We start from the raw sequence: 18,081 nt of genomic DNA, 5'->3' as shown, positions 1-18,081 counted from the left end.
CATAAAACAGGCTCAAAGGCGCATGAAGCTGCAGAGATGGTGTTGACTTCCAATGTGTTCAGCACTATGAGCAACTTTCATATTACTGTCACAGGACTGTATCAAAAACGACACGTAGATCTCAACAAACTAGTCTCCTTAAATTAAACAAAATCTGGACATATGATTTCATCACAGCAGGTAAGTCATTATTAGTAGGAAATCAAGGAATATATAAACCTTGAACATCCCAGGTGACCACTAAATCAATTCGGCTGTATAATCGGTTGCGTGGAAAGTTTGGACATTAGGGTTTGTTGCTGTTGCCAATGTCAATGATTTTTTTGGAGTTCAGCCCTGATCCAGGACTGAAGAACTGTATCATGATCCTCAATGTTTATCCATCAGAACTTCAACACATAAAATTTGTCACAGGGGGAAGGATGAAAATACAAAATCACTGGATGATACGAAATGTTCTTAAGGTACTTTTGAGCTGGAAAAACCAACATGAGATGGATTTAAAGAAGCAGAAGAGACAAAAGCTTCAGACAAAGAGAGGTCTATTCTACAGCAGCTGGGCATGACGAAGTCTGGGTAGAGACAAGGCTAGACTTGTTGCATACAACAAAATTGTGAAGTAACTCTGTTCAACATGATCATATGGAATCGATACAGAAATGAAGAAAGTTTTACTCTAGATGTCTCAATGATGTCTCAAAAGAAAACCATTTTTACAGGCGTAGACATCTCACACCGATGATGACTTGCCAAATTGCTGGTTTTATAATCTGCTTCCGTGAAAAAAACAACTAAACTGTTCACCTAATCGATGTGCAAGAGAGCGTTTTGGGTTTGGCTGCAATTGTAATAAGCTGTAACAATGAATACATACAAACATATGGGATATTCCAATCAGATGTGACAGAAGAAATCCAACCAAAACTGCAAACAAGCTGCATTAGCTGTGTAATTTCAGTCCAAACTTGTTGGTATGAAGGAACAAAACACAGGAGACCTGAGCTTGGAAACGACAGCTTCACAGCTTAAAAACTTCCTAAATGAAAACTGGGATTTGCCTGCAGCATGAGGGGATTCAACAGTGTGTGCCAGGAGTGATCATGTGACTCTAGCCTGTTCACCACTGCAGCACCACTGGCAGCAAACAGAAAGACGAGCGCAGCTCTGAGGTCTCTGCAGGGAAAACAGCATTGTGCACATTCACTCTGATAACTGTTTTTACAGATTGGATGTCTGGGAGGGTCTCGCCAAAATAAAATAAAACTCCTGTCTCTCTTCAACCTAAAGGCCTTGTCTTCGGGTGAAGGAGAGGAGTCGGGGGAGTTGTTCAGATGAACGCCTTTGCCAAGGCCACCGGTGACCATGAGGAGGGAGGGGGAGAGGGGACAGTATGGCTGGAGCCTTGGGAAATCAGAGCATTATTAAAAGGCCAAAGACCCCCCGAACAGATGGTCACCAGGAGAGGGGAAGGAGGGAGAGAGGGGAGGGAAATAAGGAAAATGAAGCAGTAGGGGGGATGGAGAAAAAAAAGGAAGACGCTGGAAAGAAGACTGATGAGAGGGGGAAAATGGAAAGAAAAATTGAGATTGAAAAGGTACAGAAGAAAAAATGATGAACAAAAATGAGAGAGAGAACAAGAAGCAGAAGGAAAATAAAAATGAACATTTAAAAAAAATGAAGATGAATATAGCTATTGTGGAAAAAAGCAAGGAAAGAGGAACAGAAAGAAAGTGAAAAGATGAAAAGGAATAACACAAGAAGGATAGCAAACTGGAGGAAAGAGGAGGAGAAAGAAGGAGAAGATGGTAAGAAGGAATGAAGTGAAAAGACAAGTAGAAAGAGGGAGTAGATAAGGATGAGACGCGAATAATTGAAAGAGATAAAATTGCGCAAAAAGCAGGTTAAAGGACTGAGAGACCTGTGGGGAGAAATTAGATGGAGACTGAGAGCTGGAAACAGAGACAAGATAAAGAAAGGAACGGAAATGAGAAAAGGAAGAGCGCGAGCAAGAAGTGAGAGAGGTCATTATAAAGCTGAGGGAAGTTAACATCACAGCACAAGGCGCATTGACCTCAGCAGACAAACACTCAACTCGCTGTTAACAAAAGCTGTTGGAACAAAATGAACCAACTTCTGTATCAAAAACATCTGCTTTAACCTTTAACCCAAACACTCAAGAGACTAATTTACTAAGAATATGAAGCATATTCGAGTCAACAACAACTTTGCCTCATTCTGTGTTTGTGTGTCCGAGCAGACCAACATGACATGGAGTTCCCCAGGGCTCAATCTTTGGTCCGCCTTGATTTAATATTTACATGTTTCCATGAGACCATATTATGCAACAAAATGAAATCACGTCATAATCATGCAAATGAAACTAAAACATATATAGCTTTGTCACTTAGCCACAGGTGTCGACTGAAATTATTCTATCGTATTATTATCATTTTCCCTCCAAAAACTGAATTCAGCCTTCCTTGATGTAACATTTACATGTTTCCTGTAGGTTAAATTTTGCAGAATCACCTATAATATTTATCACCATATTTGTCACTGAGCCATTACAGACTTAAAGATTTTCTCTCAAAGTGTACTGAACAAATGACTAATAGTCCAAAAAGTACTTTGAATGTTTATATTTCCTGACATGAATGTGCAAATGAGCAAAGTAAACAAATGAGCAAAGTAAATACCCTGATGAAGATACTTTGATATGAGGAAAATCTGCAGGATGAGCAAGTAAGTTGACCTTGAGTTGAGATTGTTTTTGTCAAAAAGTGAAATAATTACCTTTGTGTGAAAAAAGAAAGCTTAAGTCAGTGCTCAAGACCCTCCATTCTGGAAAAACAAAACAAATTCTGCTTATTTTCATTAAAAAAAAATACATAATGAGAATCTGTACCCAGGCATGACTCATAGAAATCTTTTCTTTCCTCATTTCTACCAGGTTAGATTACTGTAACAGTCTTTTCTCAGCTCTCAGGCAACTTCAGCTGATTCAGGAGGCTGCTGCTGGAGCTCTGACACACAGAAGTAAATAACCCCTCTCATACTCTCTATATAGTGCAACTATGACTATATTTACTCTCGGCTATTTATTTCAGTGTCTGAATTCTCTGTTTATGCTCTGAGTGAAGCAACAAAAAAGTACTCTGTGTTAACAAAACCAGAATGCACTGCATCACATTTTGTGGATGTGAAAATTAGCCCTAATCTTAACCCCTCGACCCCCTCCCTAAAATTTCATAATTTAATGAGTATATACTCAAAACTAGTTATTCATGAAAAAAAAGGTTGAAATAATTTAAGTCATTAATAAATATTAAGCTAAAAAATATCTTTAATAATTATCAATTATTCAAGTCAATAAATATAAACAATAATTACATCAATTAAAATTAAAATGGATAAAAAGTCACTACATATGTCCATAGCAATGCAAAATCTCACTTCATTGCTCACTATAGTAGAGTAGTGTCTATAGTACCAGGAGCAGCTTGTTTGATCTCATTGGTTGTTCTCAGTTTATTCTCTGATTGGAAGCTGGGATATCACTGATTTAGGTTTGTCTTTGTTTCATTATCTTGGTAATTTGACAAAATAGGTTAATTATCCAGCATTATTTGAAGTTATTTGACACTTGACATTACTCGGTGTTCAATTTTAAATATTTGCACACTAAAACAACAGGTCTCTCTCTTTTCATTGGTCAGTTAAAAGAAGAAAGAGACCAGTAGGAGGGATGATGTCACACAAGGACATCTAAGCCTTTACCTACTGAGTCACCTTTTCCATAGAAAAAGGCTCAAAAGCAATATTCACTGGGTATCACACAGACTCTAGACAGGTCACTTCAGAGTACAACTTATATATTCAGTCCAGACGTCTCTCATCTCTGACAGGAAGAATAAATGTCAAGGGGGAGCAGTGGATGGATCAAAGTGTGTCTTCCTCTGCTCAGCATTACGCCCACTTCCTCCTCTCTCAGCAGAGCGGCGACCCGTCCGTCGTCGTGACTCTAATCTCCTCCACATGTCTGACTCCTCCACACTATGTCACCTCTAATTGGCCATTACAGCAGCCTGGTGTCATAGCCCTAATGTAGCCCAGGCTGAACTTTTAGCCTCCGTGATTAGCCGACATTAGCCATGTCATTGAAATCTTGTGACGGTGAAGGGTCCCTGTGTGTCACCGCCATAAGAGTCTGATGAAGGTCAGACTTTTGTGCAGTTGATCTGCCGACGTAATGACACTGCAGACTCCAAGAAGGTGACACGGAGGTGGTGAATGTGAATTGCGTTAGAGTGGGGGCATGTCAGTGTGTGTTCAGGCAGCACACAACAGGTAATTCTGTTAACGTTTATATTAACTGGTGAAGGTTGATGTGACACTGTCAATGCCACATTTTCACAATACAGAGATGTAGTGCTCATCGTTGTACGGAGACCTGAAGGTGTCAGGAGTATGTTTATATTTTACTTGTCAGTACAAATTAGCAATTTGTTTTCTGAAAATAATAACAAATAACCGAGTAATTCATGTGTAATAAAGAAAGTTTTACAGAGACAACATGGCTGTAACAAAAATATCTTATTTGGCCTTTAAGCCAAACTTTTAAGAGACTAACTTACTTAGAATAGGTGTTTTTTTTACACTAACAAGTCAGCTACAGCTTAGTCTCATTCAGCATTTATGTGTCTCAGCAGACCAACATGACACTGAGTTCCCCAGGGCTCAATCCTTGGTCCTCCTTGATTTAATATTTACATGCTTCCATTAGACCAAGTTATTCAACAAAATGAAATCACCTGTCATCATCATGCAGGTGAAACTTTAGCTTACATAGCTTTGTCACTGAGCCATTACAGCATTAAATGTTATTGGCTCAAATGCAAAAAACAAATGACAAATGACAGTTACAAATTAGCAATGCTGAAAATGACGCTCTCAAACTGCCGATTTGGTCAAAGCAACCAAAAAACAAAAATTGTATTTATTTTATAATAATAATACTGCCATGCAGCACTAGACATGTAATGCAACAATCATGACTCTAGGAGGATTATGGCTGAATATCGCCACCCTCAGCTGTGCTCTAGCACCAGAGGACCACATGTGAGTTGGCTTTGGCTGAATTTGGCTTGGTTTTTAGGTGCACACTTGAATGTGTTTAGACTGAGAATTAGCTCCAGCTAGCAGAAGTCGGGCTACCTTCGGTCCAGTGTCGGCACCCAGACTCAAACCAGGGTACCTTGATAAGCTGGCTGCTGTAGGGACGATCCATTGTGGCTGCCTCGGCGGTGAAGAAATTCTTGGATTTTTTCCGTCTGCAAAAACCTCAATTTTATCCATCTATAAAGTTGTTAAGCCGTTTAAAAAGTTGTTTAAACTGAAATGAAGTGTCTTCACCTTTAATTGAATCATTGCCTGCTCGTTTTCGTAGCTGCACCCAAACTGTTGTCTGCTACTTGTTCATTTTCATGTCAATAACACCGAGGGGGCTGAACACAAACAACAACAACCTGTCCCTGAATACACTCTATTAACTTTGAGCAGAGCTGTGACTCAAAGCTCCTGATTTGCAATTTACCAGTAGCTGAGGGCCAATAGCAGTTACACTCATTAACAACAGCACAAAACACACTGAAGATACACACCACTTCTTTGGCAGCCTAGCAACAATGTACCTGATTGGACTAATTACACACTGTTATGCTGTTGTGTTCAGACCACCAGTCCTGAATTAATGTGGAACTCAACAGTTTTCTTTGAGTTTGAAAATCGTGTCGAAAGACTTTAAGCAGGTTGAAATGTGTTGAGAAACTGACTGAATCATCCCTCATTTATGATGCAGATATTCAAGGCTCAAGATCAAAGAATGTGTTTCAGAGTGGAAAATGTCTTCAACACTGCAAACACACAGTAAACAAGGCCAGAGGAGTTTCTAACACCATGTTTGGGTATCAAACCTTGTGTCAATCTTCTGAGGCAGGCAGCGGCAAATAATTCATCACCAATCAAATTTTATTGCCGCTCATCTGAAAGTATTTTCACTCAATTTTTGGTCAACATACCGATAATAACCTCCAAAGATGAGGATTTCAGTCTGAAAGTGGCGAAATGTGACCAACCTCTTTGGAACGTTCCAAAACCAAAAACCAACTTAATTTGGCAAACTAAATAAATTAAATCAACTTAAGTGAGTAGAGAAGTGTTTCTGAGAGGGGATTTTAAAATGGTGCAATAATTAATTTTAATCAGAGCACCTGCAGCCTCTCAACCAAAAAGCCTTTCCACCAATTTGGGTGAATTTACTGGAGAGCCCTAAATGACTGAAGCTGCAGCAGAGTAACTGTCTTCAAACCACAGACTTCACACCAAAGATTATTTCTTAATAAAACGCTGAAAGGATAAGGAGGATGAAGTTAAGAGAAGTCAAGGTACGGCAGCCTGGATGTGCCAATCAATGAAAAGAATTAGGCTTTTCTGGGGCGTAGTCGCTTGAAAATAGGACTGGCTCACCGCCGTCACAGCTGTAGGTGTTTACATTGAACACAATGAGGGCAGCTGTTTTAGAGTTTTAGTTGATGCCAGAAACACTAATGAGGCATTGCTGTGTTCCACTTCATTTTCTTTTTAACTCTGAAATTAGCAGTTTGGATAAATGGGTTAAACTGTGAACTGGGGTTGAGGCTGTATTGTAAAGCCACACCTTGTGAAGTTGATGCATCTGCAAATCTTAGTAAAGTTGGTGAATCACTCTGATTGACAGTTGTTGGCGTAATTTGTAGAAGGAGGTAACTGGCTTTGATATACACAATGCTGGTTAAGATTTTTTTTTTTTAAATTGACTTTGCGAATTTGAAGAATAAAATGGATTCAACATGTTTGTAACCTCAAGGATCAATACAGTGAGTTTTGGTAAGAAATAATGAATGCAAACGTAGATGTGTTTGCTACCGGAACACTTCACATGGTCCTTTAAAACTGTCGGAAACTAGAAATAAAATTAATTAATAATATAAATTATTCTGACAAAGTAAGGAAAAAATTGATTTAATTGAATGTTGTCAAATTTTCATTCATGCCAAAGAAAATGTCACATCACAATTGTTTCAACAAAGCCCCGCCCACAGTTAAAGGTGTCATATTGTACACTTCTCCAGTGTTTTATTTTGAAGTGTTGATCCATTAAAATATATATTTGTGGTTTTATGAACGAAAACCATCTCAGTGTACTTTTATGTCTCTCTCAGGGTTCTCTCTAGTAACAACAGGTCAGCCAATCAGAAGAGAGGACGCTGGGAGCCTCTCTTCTGATTGGCCTCCTATTTTTTTGAGTGATTGAATAAAGATGTAGCAGATTTCAGGTAAAAACTCGGAGAAACAAAATCCTGCAACGCTGGACTGTGGGTCCAGTTGCCGGGGCTTGGGGCATGGCTAAAGGCGGTGACTGCTTTTTTGTGACATCACAAAGTTTCATCACAAATGTTTTAAGGCTCAGTTTCTGAATACAGGCTGTGTGCATTTCTCTGTGGACTCTGTTTGACATTTTCACAGTATTAATATAGAACCTAGACCTGTTTTATAGTCAAACAACACATGGAAATCTGCCTTATACGACATGGGACCTTTAAACAACCAAAACTGGTTGAACCTTAATTAAAAAGTTTTTGCAGAAGGTCGCTGCTCTCAGAACAAATCAGATTAGGTAAATATGTTTTCAGTGGCTTTCAGTCACACAGTTGAGATTTGACAACATAAACAAAGTCTCAGGTTCTGACCTGATCAAGTCATGTAACAAAAACTATACTCAGGCTTAATGGCTTTGTATGAAATCAGATGCATTGAAGGGATGTGGCCTCAGCTATGTAAGAAAGACGGCATTCGCAAACTTGAGAGAGCAACAAACCAACAACCTAAGACATCTCTAACATTGAGGCTCCAGTGCTCTGGAGAACTTGAGACCTGGTCTGGATTTTCCCCTCAAAAATTCCAATAAGCAAGAAGGTCAGATTTTAAAACACTAGAATTTCCTTTTATCTGTAAAAGCATGTTGAGCATGAACTAAGCATTGGAGCAGAGCCGCGTCCTCTGAAGCTGCCTGACTTGCTATCTCCCGCCGAGCCCCCGCAGGACGATTCCCGCCACGCAAATGACAAATTAAAAAGAGACGGAGATCCATAATGATGTCTCCCAGCGAGCGGCAACACCCGCCAACGTCCTGCTGATCTCTATGTGTGTGAGTGAGTGTGAAACCCAGACAGGGGTGTGCATAACACTAAAGATCCTTTTCACTCTGTTTATATTACTCCATTCTTTTTTTTTCTTCCTGGGAGCAGCGGATAATGAAATAAAGTCCAAGTGATGTTAGAAATCAGTCAAATGTATTAAAATGTCTCTTTAAATGAGGAGGAAATGTGGTTAAAGTCTTTAATGTGTTTTAATAAATTGGCAAATGATATTTCTTCTCTAATGACGTTATTACATTAACAAGTGATTCATTGAATTAACAAGGTTTATTACATTTCTGACTTATTTACAGGGATATCTCTTCACATTTAGAGGATTTATTACATCATTAAATGCTGCATCGTCTCTTGTAGTGTCTGATATGTCGCCGTGTGGCTCTGCAGCTCAGGATCATCTTTTCTGTTGACACATCATACTGAACCAGGGTTTTTTTTTTTCTGTGACCCACTGCACTGCAGCACTGAACCTCAACCGTGCTGTTCTGTCTCCTCTGGGCCCTCAGGGACCAATCGTGCAACTGTTATGTACAGTGTCTCAGAAAGGACAAAACATATCCAGGAGTGAATGGATGAACATAAAAGAGAATCAGTGCAAGTGAAGAAATGCTGTAGAGAAACATTTATTGCCTGGTTCAGTCTCAGTTCAGCCTCTTTTCAAACAACAAAGCTCTGATGAAGCCAATGTCCACTAGAAGTGAAGCATTTAGCAGCTAAAGAGTCACGTAACAGTTGTAAATGTTGTATCGTCACAAATATTTAATCCTACAGAGAAATAAAACTAAGTTCAAGATCCACTTATTAGCTTTTTTTTAAGCCTAGTACCAGATGGGAATTATGGGAATTGTAAGGTCTCCGTAATCTCTGTAATCAATGTTTTAGGGTAGAGTCTAGACCTGCTCTATCGGAGTAATGCCTTGAGATAACGTCCGTTGTGATTTGGCGCTATATAAATGAAAACTGACTTGATGTAAAAAATGTACAGATCTCCATGACAACTGAGCAAATTCTACCAGTTGATCAAGTTTCCATCCAAATTTTGCATATATTTCAACCAAACTACACAACAACGTTTACACCTCAAATATGTGTAAGAACTTTTGCAATACTTTTTTTTTTTTTAAATTTCCTGTGAAATGGACTTTGTGTGATGTGACCGAAATCTCTTGCAAAGTAGCTAGGAAGTCTACCTTGAGCTGTAACTGTAATGTCAATTTACAGTCTCATGGTGTTTTTCAGGTTGTTCTTAACACAGTAGACAATGTAAGCAAACACAAATAAGTCAGATACATTTCCTGTTAAATAGAACATTTTTTTTACTGTGCTCTAGCATAACTGACTGTTGACTGGATGTCCTACTTCTGTTACTGACTGACTGACTGACTGACTGACTGACTGATGAGCCAATTTTTTGGTTTTGGTACCAAACCTGTCTTTTAACTATAAGGGAACTTAGAGAGCGCAGACCTCAACCAAGACTGATGTCAAACAACAGACACCAGAGTTCAGACAAAAAAAATAAAATAAAATAAAATGAATAGCAAATGATTCAGATATGCCCCACAATGTTATGGGCTCTTCCCAGGACCATGACCCGCCCCACCAACCAGATCGGTTCTGTACTACATCGCAACAGTGGCGTCCTCTTATTTGAGACTGTGTGAGCATGTGTCAGGTGAGATGCACAGAGGCTGCAGGTGGCTGCTGCAGGTGTGCCGCTCATCCGGGAAACAGTCAGAAACACAAATTCATTCTGACAACAGACACAAAGAAACACACACACAACACACACACGCACACGTGGTCACACACAGAGAACATGACAAACTTCAGCAGGGTGGAAGTGCTGCTCTGACCCCAAACCTCCACCACACATCCATCTTCTGCCTGCAGCATAGCTTGGAGACAACGGGAGGGTGTGAGTGAGTGTGTGAGTATGTGTGTGTGTTTGTGTGTGTATATGTGTGTCCTGCAGTGCTGCTTCAGTTATTCCCTCCATGTGCTGCAGTAAAGCAGCCAGCAGTGCTGCGACGCTCCACTGAACAACGTTGACTAAGCAGCTCACTGAGTGTGTTTGTTTGCCATTGTTAGAGGGCTAACACACACACACACACACACACACTCTGTAACTGCCAGTTCATTACTCTTTGTGTGTGTGTGTGTGTGTGTGTGTGTGTGTGAAAGAGACAGAGAGAGAGACAGAGCGAGCTGAGATTGTATGTTAACATGTATTCAAAGAGTCTTAAAGCGCCACAATTTTACACACAAATAAACTACTTCTAGTTAGTATTGTTCTACTCAGCCTGTTAAACAGCTGTATAACATCAGGTCTGAGGAAAGAACCTCTACCAGGGACTGGAACTGAGGATATCTAAGCCTCTGTACTTGTTGTCTAATGTGTCTCTTGTGAGTCTCACTACTTTGTGGAAGTTAGAAACCAAATCACTGGAAAACAGCTCCTGACAAATTTCACTAACATGTAGAAAAACATCAATCAGCTAATATGTGTAGTATAAGTAAAAATAAATAAATGCAGAAATAAATAATAAAATATATAAATAAATGCAAAATAAATACATTTTGTTAATAAAATCAATATTTTATATTTTATTTATTTATACATTCTACATTTATTTGTTCATGTACTTATTTATTTGACCGTATGTTCATTAAGTAGCTTACTGTAGAAATTAATGAATACATAAATAAATCTCGAAATGCATAAATAAATAAATATATAAATAAATTTAGACATACAGAAATGAATAAATAAATGTAGAAATGCACAAATAAATAAATATAAAAATACAGAAATTGCATTTTTCATAACTAAAATGTATTTACTTTGCATTTATTTATGTAAATAAATCAAATGAAGACAAAAATAAAGACTTCAAGTGTATAGTTTTTTTCTCAGTTGTGTGAGTTTTTAGTCTCCAGTATTTATCCTTCTAGAAAGAGAAAATGAGACACATACTTTCCTGTCATAATGAATTATTTGCGACACTATTTAAACTCCTCTACAGCTCCTTCCAAAGCACTGAGTCCTGTTCATTAGCACATTGTGCCCCAACAAAATACCCACAATCCCCTGGGAGACTGTGATCATGATGTGCTGTTACTACTGTACTGATAAGTACTGATAACAGACCCGAGTCATGTGATGTTCCTCGTTTGGCTCCTGTTTTGGTGTAGCTGCAGAAACATCAGCAGGAGCGGGTAATTGATTTTTGATCGTTGCCATGGGTAACATAACTGTAAAACGGGTCTGATCTGCAGCCTGAATGTCCGTGGCTCCATTTCAGTCTTCACTGCTGGTGAACATCAACTGTTCTGACAGTGACCCAAAAAGCTGGAGGAACTGTTCAAGAGATTCTATTCTGGTTGAGCCTTTAAAGGAGCATACCCCCTGTTTTCTGCATGGAAGCCCCCTAATTACAAATCATGTCTTCTTTGCCATATTGACCATTCTTTTCTCTTTCACTGCACTTGGAAGCAGGTGTCAATGGAAGCTCCAGTATCTGAGCTTTTTAATTCCATTCAAAAAAACATTGTTGTGTAGTGTTCTCACATGGTTTACTGGCCAGGTCTTCATGTTCATGCTCTTCAGCAACACCTCTCAGGATGGTGCTTGTTCAAAAGCACGTTCACCAATTTTTGAAAACCATGGCTTGGAAGAAAAAAAGAAAAAACTTTTTTCAATGGAGTTTTCAAGCTGCTAATGTTTGATGCACGATGTTCCTGCCTGATGTACACAAGGTAGTTAATAAACAAAATACAACCACCACAGTAGGTCAAAACTTAGTCTATGGCTGGATTGTGTATTGCCAATGTGCCCATAGAGAGGCGTATCTGTGGAGGGAAAGCCCAACCTCGTGTTGCAGGGCAGTACAGGCAACTCCCTTTGACAGAAAGTCGCTAAATTATTTGCTAACTATTTTTTTTTCTTTTTTTTTTTTAAATCACCCCCCTCCCCAATTCATTATTAAAGAGCAAAAGCCAATGGGGAAACTCCAACACTCAGCCGACTGACCAATGGTGTAACCTCATCACTCAGTCAATCAACGACATTGACGTTTATAGGACCGGCCCTACTATTGCAGTCGAACAGGATCATACTCAAAGTATCATACTTTATTGAACCAAAACCTCTGGTGGGTTTGGACGTTCAAACTCAATTCACAGTGTTTATTTTTTTCAGCAAAGTGCTGATGTTACAATGATTAATCACAAAACATTGAGCTGTAACTAATGATTTTATTTTATCATATTTTATATACAGAGATAGACAGAGCACACACTTTTTAATGAACTGGAGTGCATTGCTTCTAATCTGTATGAAACTTGATTTATTTAAGTGTTGATTTATTATTTTTTCACACTAGCTTGTTCCTTAGTCTGTAAAAGGTCAGAAAAATATAAATAACCATCACCACCTCCTGGGCCTAAGACCCCTTTTGAATACCTTTTCAATACCACAGGCTGTCAATTAGCCTTGACTTTACTGTAGATTCAGAAACATTATGAAGGCATTGGATAGAAACCACAGAACCGTTCTCATAACAACTCGCTCGTCTGACAGACTCTTCAGATAGAGAATAAGCGCCTTTCAAAAAATGTGACTGAGTGTTTCTTTCAGCAGGAAACCTGGTAGAATTTGTGAAGCCAATTACAGTTAATTTTTCAATCATTTCAAACTTTGAGTCCCGGCTCATTTAATCCTGCAGTGGTTCAGACTCGTCTCGAGAAGGGTCAGGAACAAATTTTTTTTCTACCTGATCAACAGTGTAATCTGGACAACTTTCCATATTTTGAGCTGCAGCTGCTTTATTTTACACTCTATAATCTCACGTCCCTTCATCTCCATCTCCCTTCATACCTGAAGTGCACTTAAGAGGCAGAATCGATAAAAGATCAGAGCTTCCAGGAGGAATCAGTGCGTTTTATGGAAAGGTCAGGGCGTCCATATTTAGTGATGTGAGCAGAGGCAATGCTGCTGCAGCGCACACAGACAGATTTATACATCCACAGGTGCATAATGCTCACGCACTAATGTGGACGGGCAGACACACACACACACACACACACACATACACACACACACACACACACACACACACACATACAGTTTGATAGATGTCTCTATCATGCGGCGGTGATGGGGCTCCTGTAGAAATGGATATGACTTCATACAGAGGAGACGATTGAAAACAAATCTATCACTGAGGCAAATGCCTTCCTCCAGCCGGCAGGGCTGTTTGTTAAAACTGCTGCTGCAGCGGAGGTGAACAATATATGGAATTAATTTTAACATTTAATTTATGGAACTCAACTCAAATAGGCTCTACATCAGTGGCGTGCAGTGACTTTTACAGATAGGCAAGCAGAGCCGAACATCCAACCACACATTCAGCTGTTTACTACATCAACAAGTAAAATATGGACCACACTAAAATATACCTTCTCATGACAGTTGCAGTAGCAACCCTCTCTTAAATTAAGCGCCTGTCTGGTCTCATGATTTTGTGCTGCCTGACTTTCCTGTGCTGAAAGTCTCTCTCCTGCATCTTGCTGCTCTCTGCCTAGACATCTTCCCCTTTCTGCACTCCTTCCTGGCTGAACAAGTTATCTTTAAAATATTTACCATTATCTGAAAATGACACTCCAGTGACAATGCAGAATCCTGTATTTACTTGCCTCAGTGTTATCATCATCACTTATTTGAGCATAGACAAAAGCATGCTTAAGGTTTGGTGACTGAAACAACTTGGTAGTGGGACAGAGAGATCCTTAGGTTTTAAGACAGGATATGAATCAGAGTCAAACGTGATCATCCACCTCCCCAAACATCTGACAACCTGTGTTGAGACATTATGGCCTGTATGTTTGCCAAAATGTGTTCACTGACGCATATGAATGTAATATGTAGGAGACTTTTGACAACTGAAAGTTATTGTGGATTATGAATGACTACTGGGGACTGCTTTTGGAAAGTGAGGGCTCACAGAGTCTACTAGAGAGTACTAGAGTTTATAGGTAACAACTAGTGTTTGTTACTGGGAACCACTAGTGGCTGTTGAGGACTTCTTATATCTACTGGGGGCACCCACTGACTAAAAACTGAATATCAGTGGCTGCTCAGAACAACCACCGTGGCCACTGGCCACCGTGGATAATGAATGACTACTAGCAGTTGCTATTGGCTACTGAAAACTACTTTCAGCTACATGCCCAATAGGGGAAACCAATGAGTACTTGTGGCTTTTGGAGACTTGTGGTAACCTCTCATGACTTCTGTTGATTGGTGAAGATGACTTTGTTAAAGCTAGGGAGGAGTACTAGTCACTACCAGTGAGAATCAAATTCAGAAACTCTGTAAAAAGTGTTTTTATCTGAAACAAGACACACAATGACACCAATTTAAAGAGCAACAAAAAAAAAAAACATCCCTGCAAAGAACCTTTATGCAAACATCCAACCTGTAAAACGCTACAATTCATCACCGAGCACAGAGGGATTCACAGCGTCACCCTGTCGTTTCACCGCTTCAGCTCCACTGGAGCAATCAGTCAACATACGTCGTCTTCCAGCAGCAGTCAACAAACATTACAGCCCCTTCAGATTTATATGAAACCGTATGAATAATTCAAACACTGTCTTATTACCGACACAACTCACCATAACTGAGACATTACGTTTTCATGGTGAATGATAAATCAACGTCCATATCAAATTTGATCTCTTTTCTTCCCCTGTTTGAGCTCTGACGCTGACCTTTTTAAAAGATCAGCACAGCAACACAAAATCAAATGTCATTTTAACATCATTACAGCAGCAACCAGTGTCGAGACGACCCACCGGCACCACTCAGATGATAGGAAAGGTCTGGTTTAGCATGTAGGCCTCTATCAGACGTGTTACCCTCCATCATCTGGAGCTTCTTTGACAAAATAAAATAAAATCTAATTTTGGAGCTTGATCAGCTTCTGTGATTACACAAAAAAACAACTTGGCCATTATGAGACCTTTAAATAACTCAAGTTTTTGTTCCAACTGACATATCGACTACTTAATTAAAGTAAACTTTACACACTTTAGTGCAAATCACTTCCACAAGAATTATTCTGAGTGAGAAATATGTTGATAAAAATAATTTACTTTTTTGTTTGACTGAAAGGTCTGATGTAAGTTTGTGGGAGGAAAAATGGAAACCGAACATAAATCACAAAAAAATAAAAACATTAACTTTCCCCTACTGGCAATAAAGTTTCAGATGCAGAAAACAGCAGGATTTCTATGAAAAATGTATGAATTAAACATCTATGAAAAAACTTTTTATTTTGCATTATGCATTTATGATACGGATAACAGCAAAGGGGGAAGTAGGTATGGAAAGACATGCAACAAGTAAGTGCCTCAACCCCTTGGCCACTGTGATGTCATGATTTTATAGTTTTTGTCTCAACACTCAACGTCGGAGCCTCTGTGTGATCGGTGATTGTGTGTTTTTGAAACTTATTTCGGGGCTGCGGCTCACTCTTTCATTCCCGAGCAAAGAGCAGCTGCGGCGTTTCTGGTTTAACAGCATCATGGATAGGTGACAGGTGCATTTACAGAGTTTGTGCTCTGAGAGGTATCGCAGCACAAAAAGGAGGTGAAAATTAGGGTGCTCAGCGCGGTGTTGTGTTTATATCAGTTGGATGTAAACCTAGGAGTGAATGCCGATTGTTCCCTTTCACATTGCCGACAAAAGTTTTTTGACCAGTGGAAGGTGGTATGGGTTGAAGAAGTGATTATTTCAACAGTAAATACACCTAAAAGAAAGTTACTCTTTAATTTTTAAACACAGTCTTTAACCCACTGATACTCAAAGAAGTATTGAGGTTGGACACACTTGCCTTGCCACGATCACAGCAGCTCCAGCTCTCCACTGGCAAACAGAGAAACAGGCGGCAGCCCTGATGTAATGAGAGCTTTCTGCTGGACAAAAGCCTCTTTGATTCTCATGGTCTTGTTTACTTTGTTTATTATTACAACAGTTCAGCTTTTGCAGTGAAAATAATTAGAAAAATTAGGTCACTTCTGTAAGAAGAGCACTTTTTTACTTGACTTTCACCGTTTAACACACGCTTGAACCCCTGCTGTATATGTATTGTGATGTGTATTTGAGCTATTTCTTTTCCTGGCTAATCTCAGTGTGAACTCTCCCTGCTGCTGCTCTGCTGTCTGTGCGAAGTCAAAAGCATCCGTCTCCACTCGATGCCATTAACAGTAAATAGGGGTGATTTTCCTTCATCACAGCCGAGCAGGATATCAATATGGCTCCCTCAATTATCGGCGCAATGCAGCGTGCAGCCCAGACAGTGACGAAGGAGGTTTGACCCCCTTAAACCCTCCATCCACTGAGCTCTCTCTCTCCACCTGTGGTTTGTGCAGGAGGGGAAGTGGAGGAAAAATGATGGAAACTCCATAATTGTTATCTTCCTCCGCCGTTACTTACTGCAGGTAATAGTGTCCCCAGACAGAAGCTCTTTAGGAGCCGCGGCTGATTGTGGCGTCTAATAGAGTGAGGATGGATGTGGCCGAGTCTAAAGGCGGAGACGTTCCAAGTCAAAGTCACTCCATGATAGTGTGTTTAATAGCTGAGGGATAGAGCCTATAAGCTTTATTGGAATGTCCCCATTTCACCCAGATTTGCTTCAAATATATCCCCGCAGAGTTTCAGCTGTTTAAAAGTCCACATGGGGATGAGTCACCGGAAACAGGGGAGTCAGGAGAAATCTAAAGTTTCGTGCACCCTGCCTGTCTACAGCGGGCCACCTCATAACTTCAACATGCAAAGAAAGCACGTGTATCTTATCATATCAAGTGTTTAACCTTGTTAACATGTCCATATGATGTTTTTATATAATACAAGACATATCAAATATTAATAATATACTGTGAAATTATCAGTCAGCACTATGACATGGGTATTTCCACTTTGAACTGCAGTGAACCAATGACAGTCTCATAAAAACAGATTCCAGGGTTCATATGTTACAAACCTAAGGAACCAATCCAGTCAACTTTTGGGGATGGGGCTAAATAAACTTAAACTCTCAAATAAATAAATAAAAGTTGCTAACTACACAAACCGTTCTGATCCGTCTGCTAGTCTCTGGTTCTGGTCTCAACAGACTCCTCATCTGAGTCTGGGTCTGACTGAGGCTCAAACATGTGGCTGAGTCTCTCTTATGTTTCCTCCTCTAACCATCTTGATACTCTTTCACCTGTACACCTGGAGCAAGCAACCTGGATGATCCAGATTTCTCATTGAGGAAGTAAGAGTAGATGAGCTTCACAGTCAGTTTTCCTTTTTTTCTTTTGTCACTTTATATGCATGAAAACCATATTAAACAAAATATGAACCATAGCAGAGGATTTTTACTTAGTTAAAAAATATCTGGAGAGGAACTTTAAAGTTAAGGTAGAATGTTTATGGACATGTTAAGACTTTCCTGGTTTCACCCAAAACTGCCGTGAAATCACTGTAAAGAATGAAAGAAAACACATAAAATCACATCCCCACAAACTGAAGTACAGTTTCCTTCGTGCCTAGATTAGCATCCCGTCTTCTAACTAGAGCAACAAAAAGGCTAATTGTTGATAAAGAATCCATTACAACTGATACATTTCATCAGGAGCTGTGTGGCTTCATAAACAGGCTGTGTATGCGAAACACACAAGCCTCCATAATCAACCAATCAAGTCCTGCAGGAGCTCATTTCAACACACAGCTCGCCTCGATTATTTCAAATCAAAATTCAAATCACACACACACACACAC

Source organism: Seriola lalandi, unplaced genomic scaffold (genome assembly GCF_002814215.2).
Source record: "Seriola lalandi dorsalis isolate HSWRI2012SDOR001 ecotype SW California unplaced genomic scaffold, Sedor1 jcf7180002054657, whole genome shotgun sequence".
Taxonomy (NCBI): Eukaryota; Metazoa; Chordata; class Actinopteri; order Carangiformes; family Carangidae; genus Seriola; species Seriola lalandi.
The sequence above is the reverse complement of the archived record's forward strand: the minus strand, read 5'-3'. Positions refer to the sequence as shown.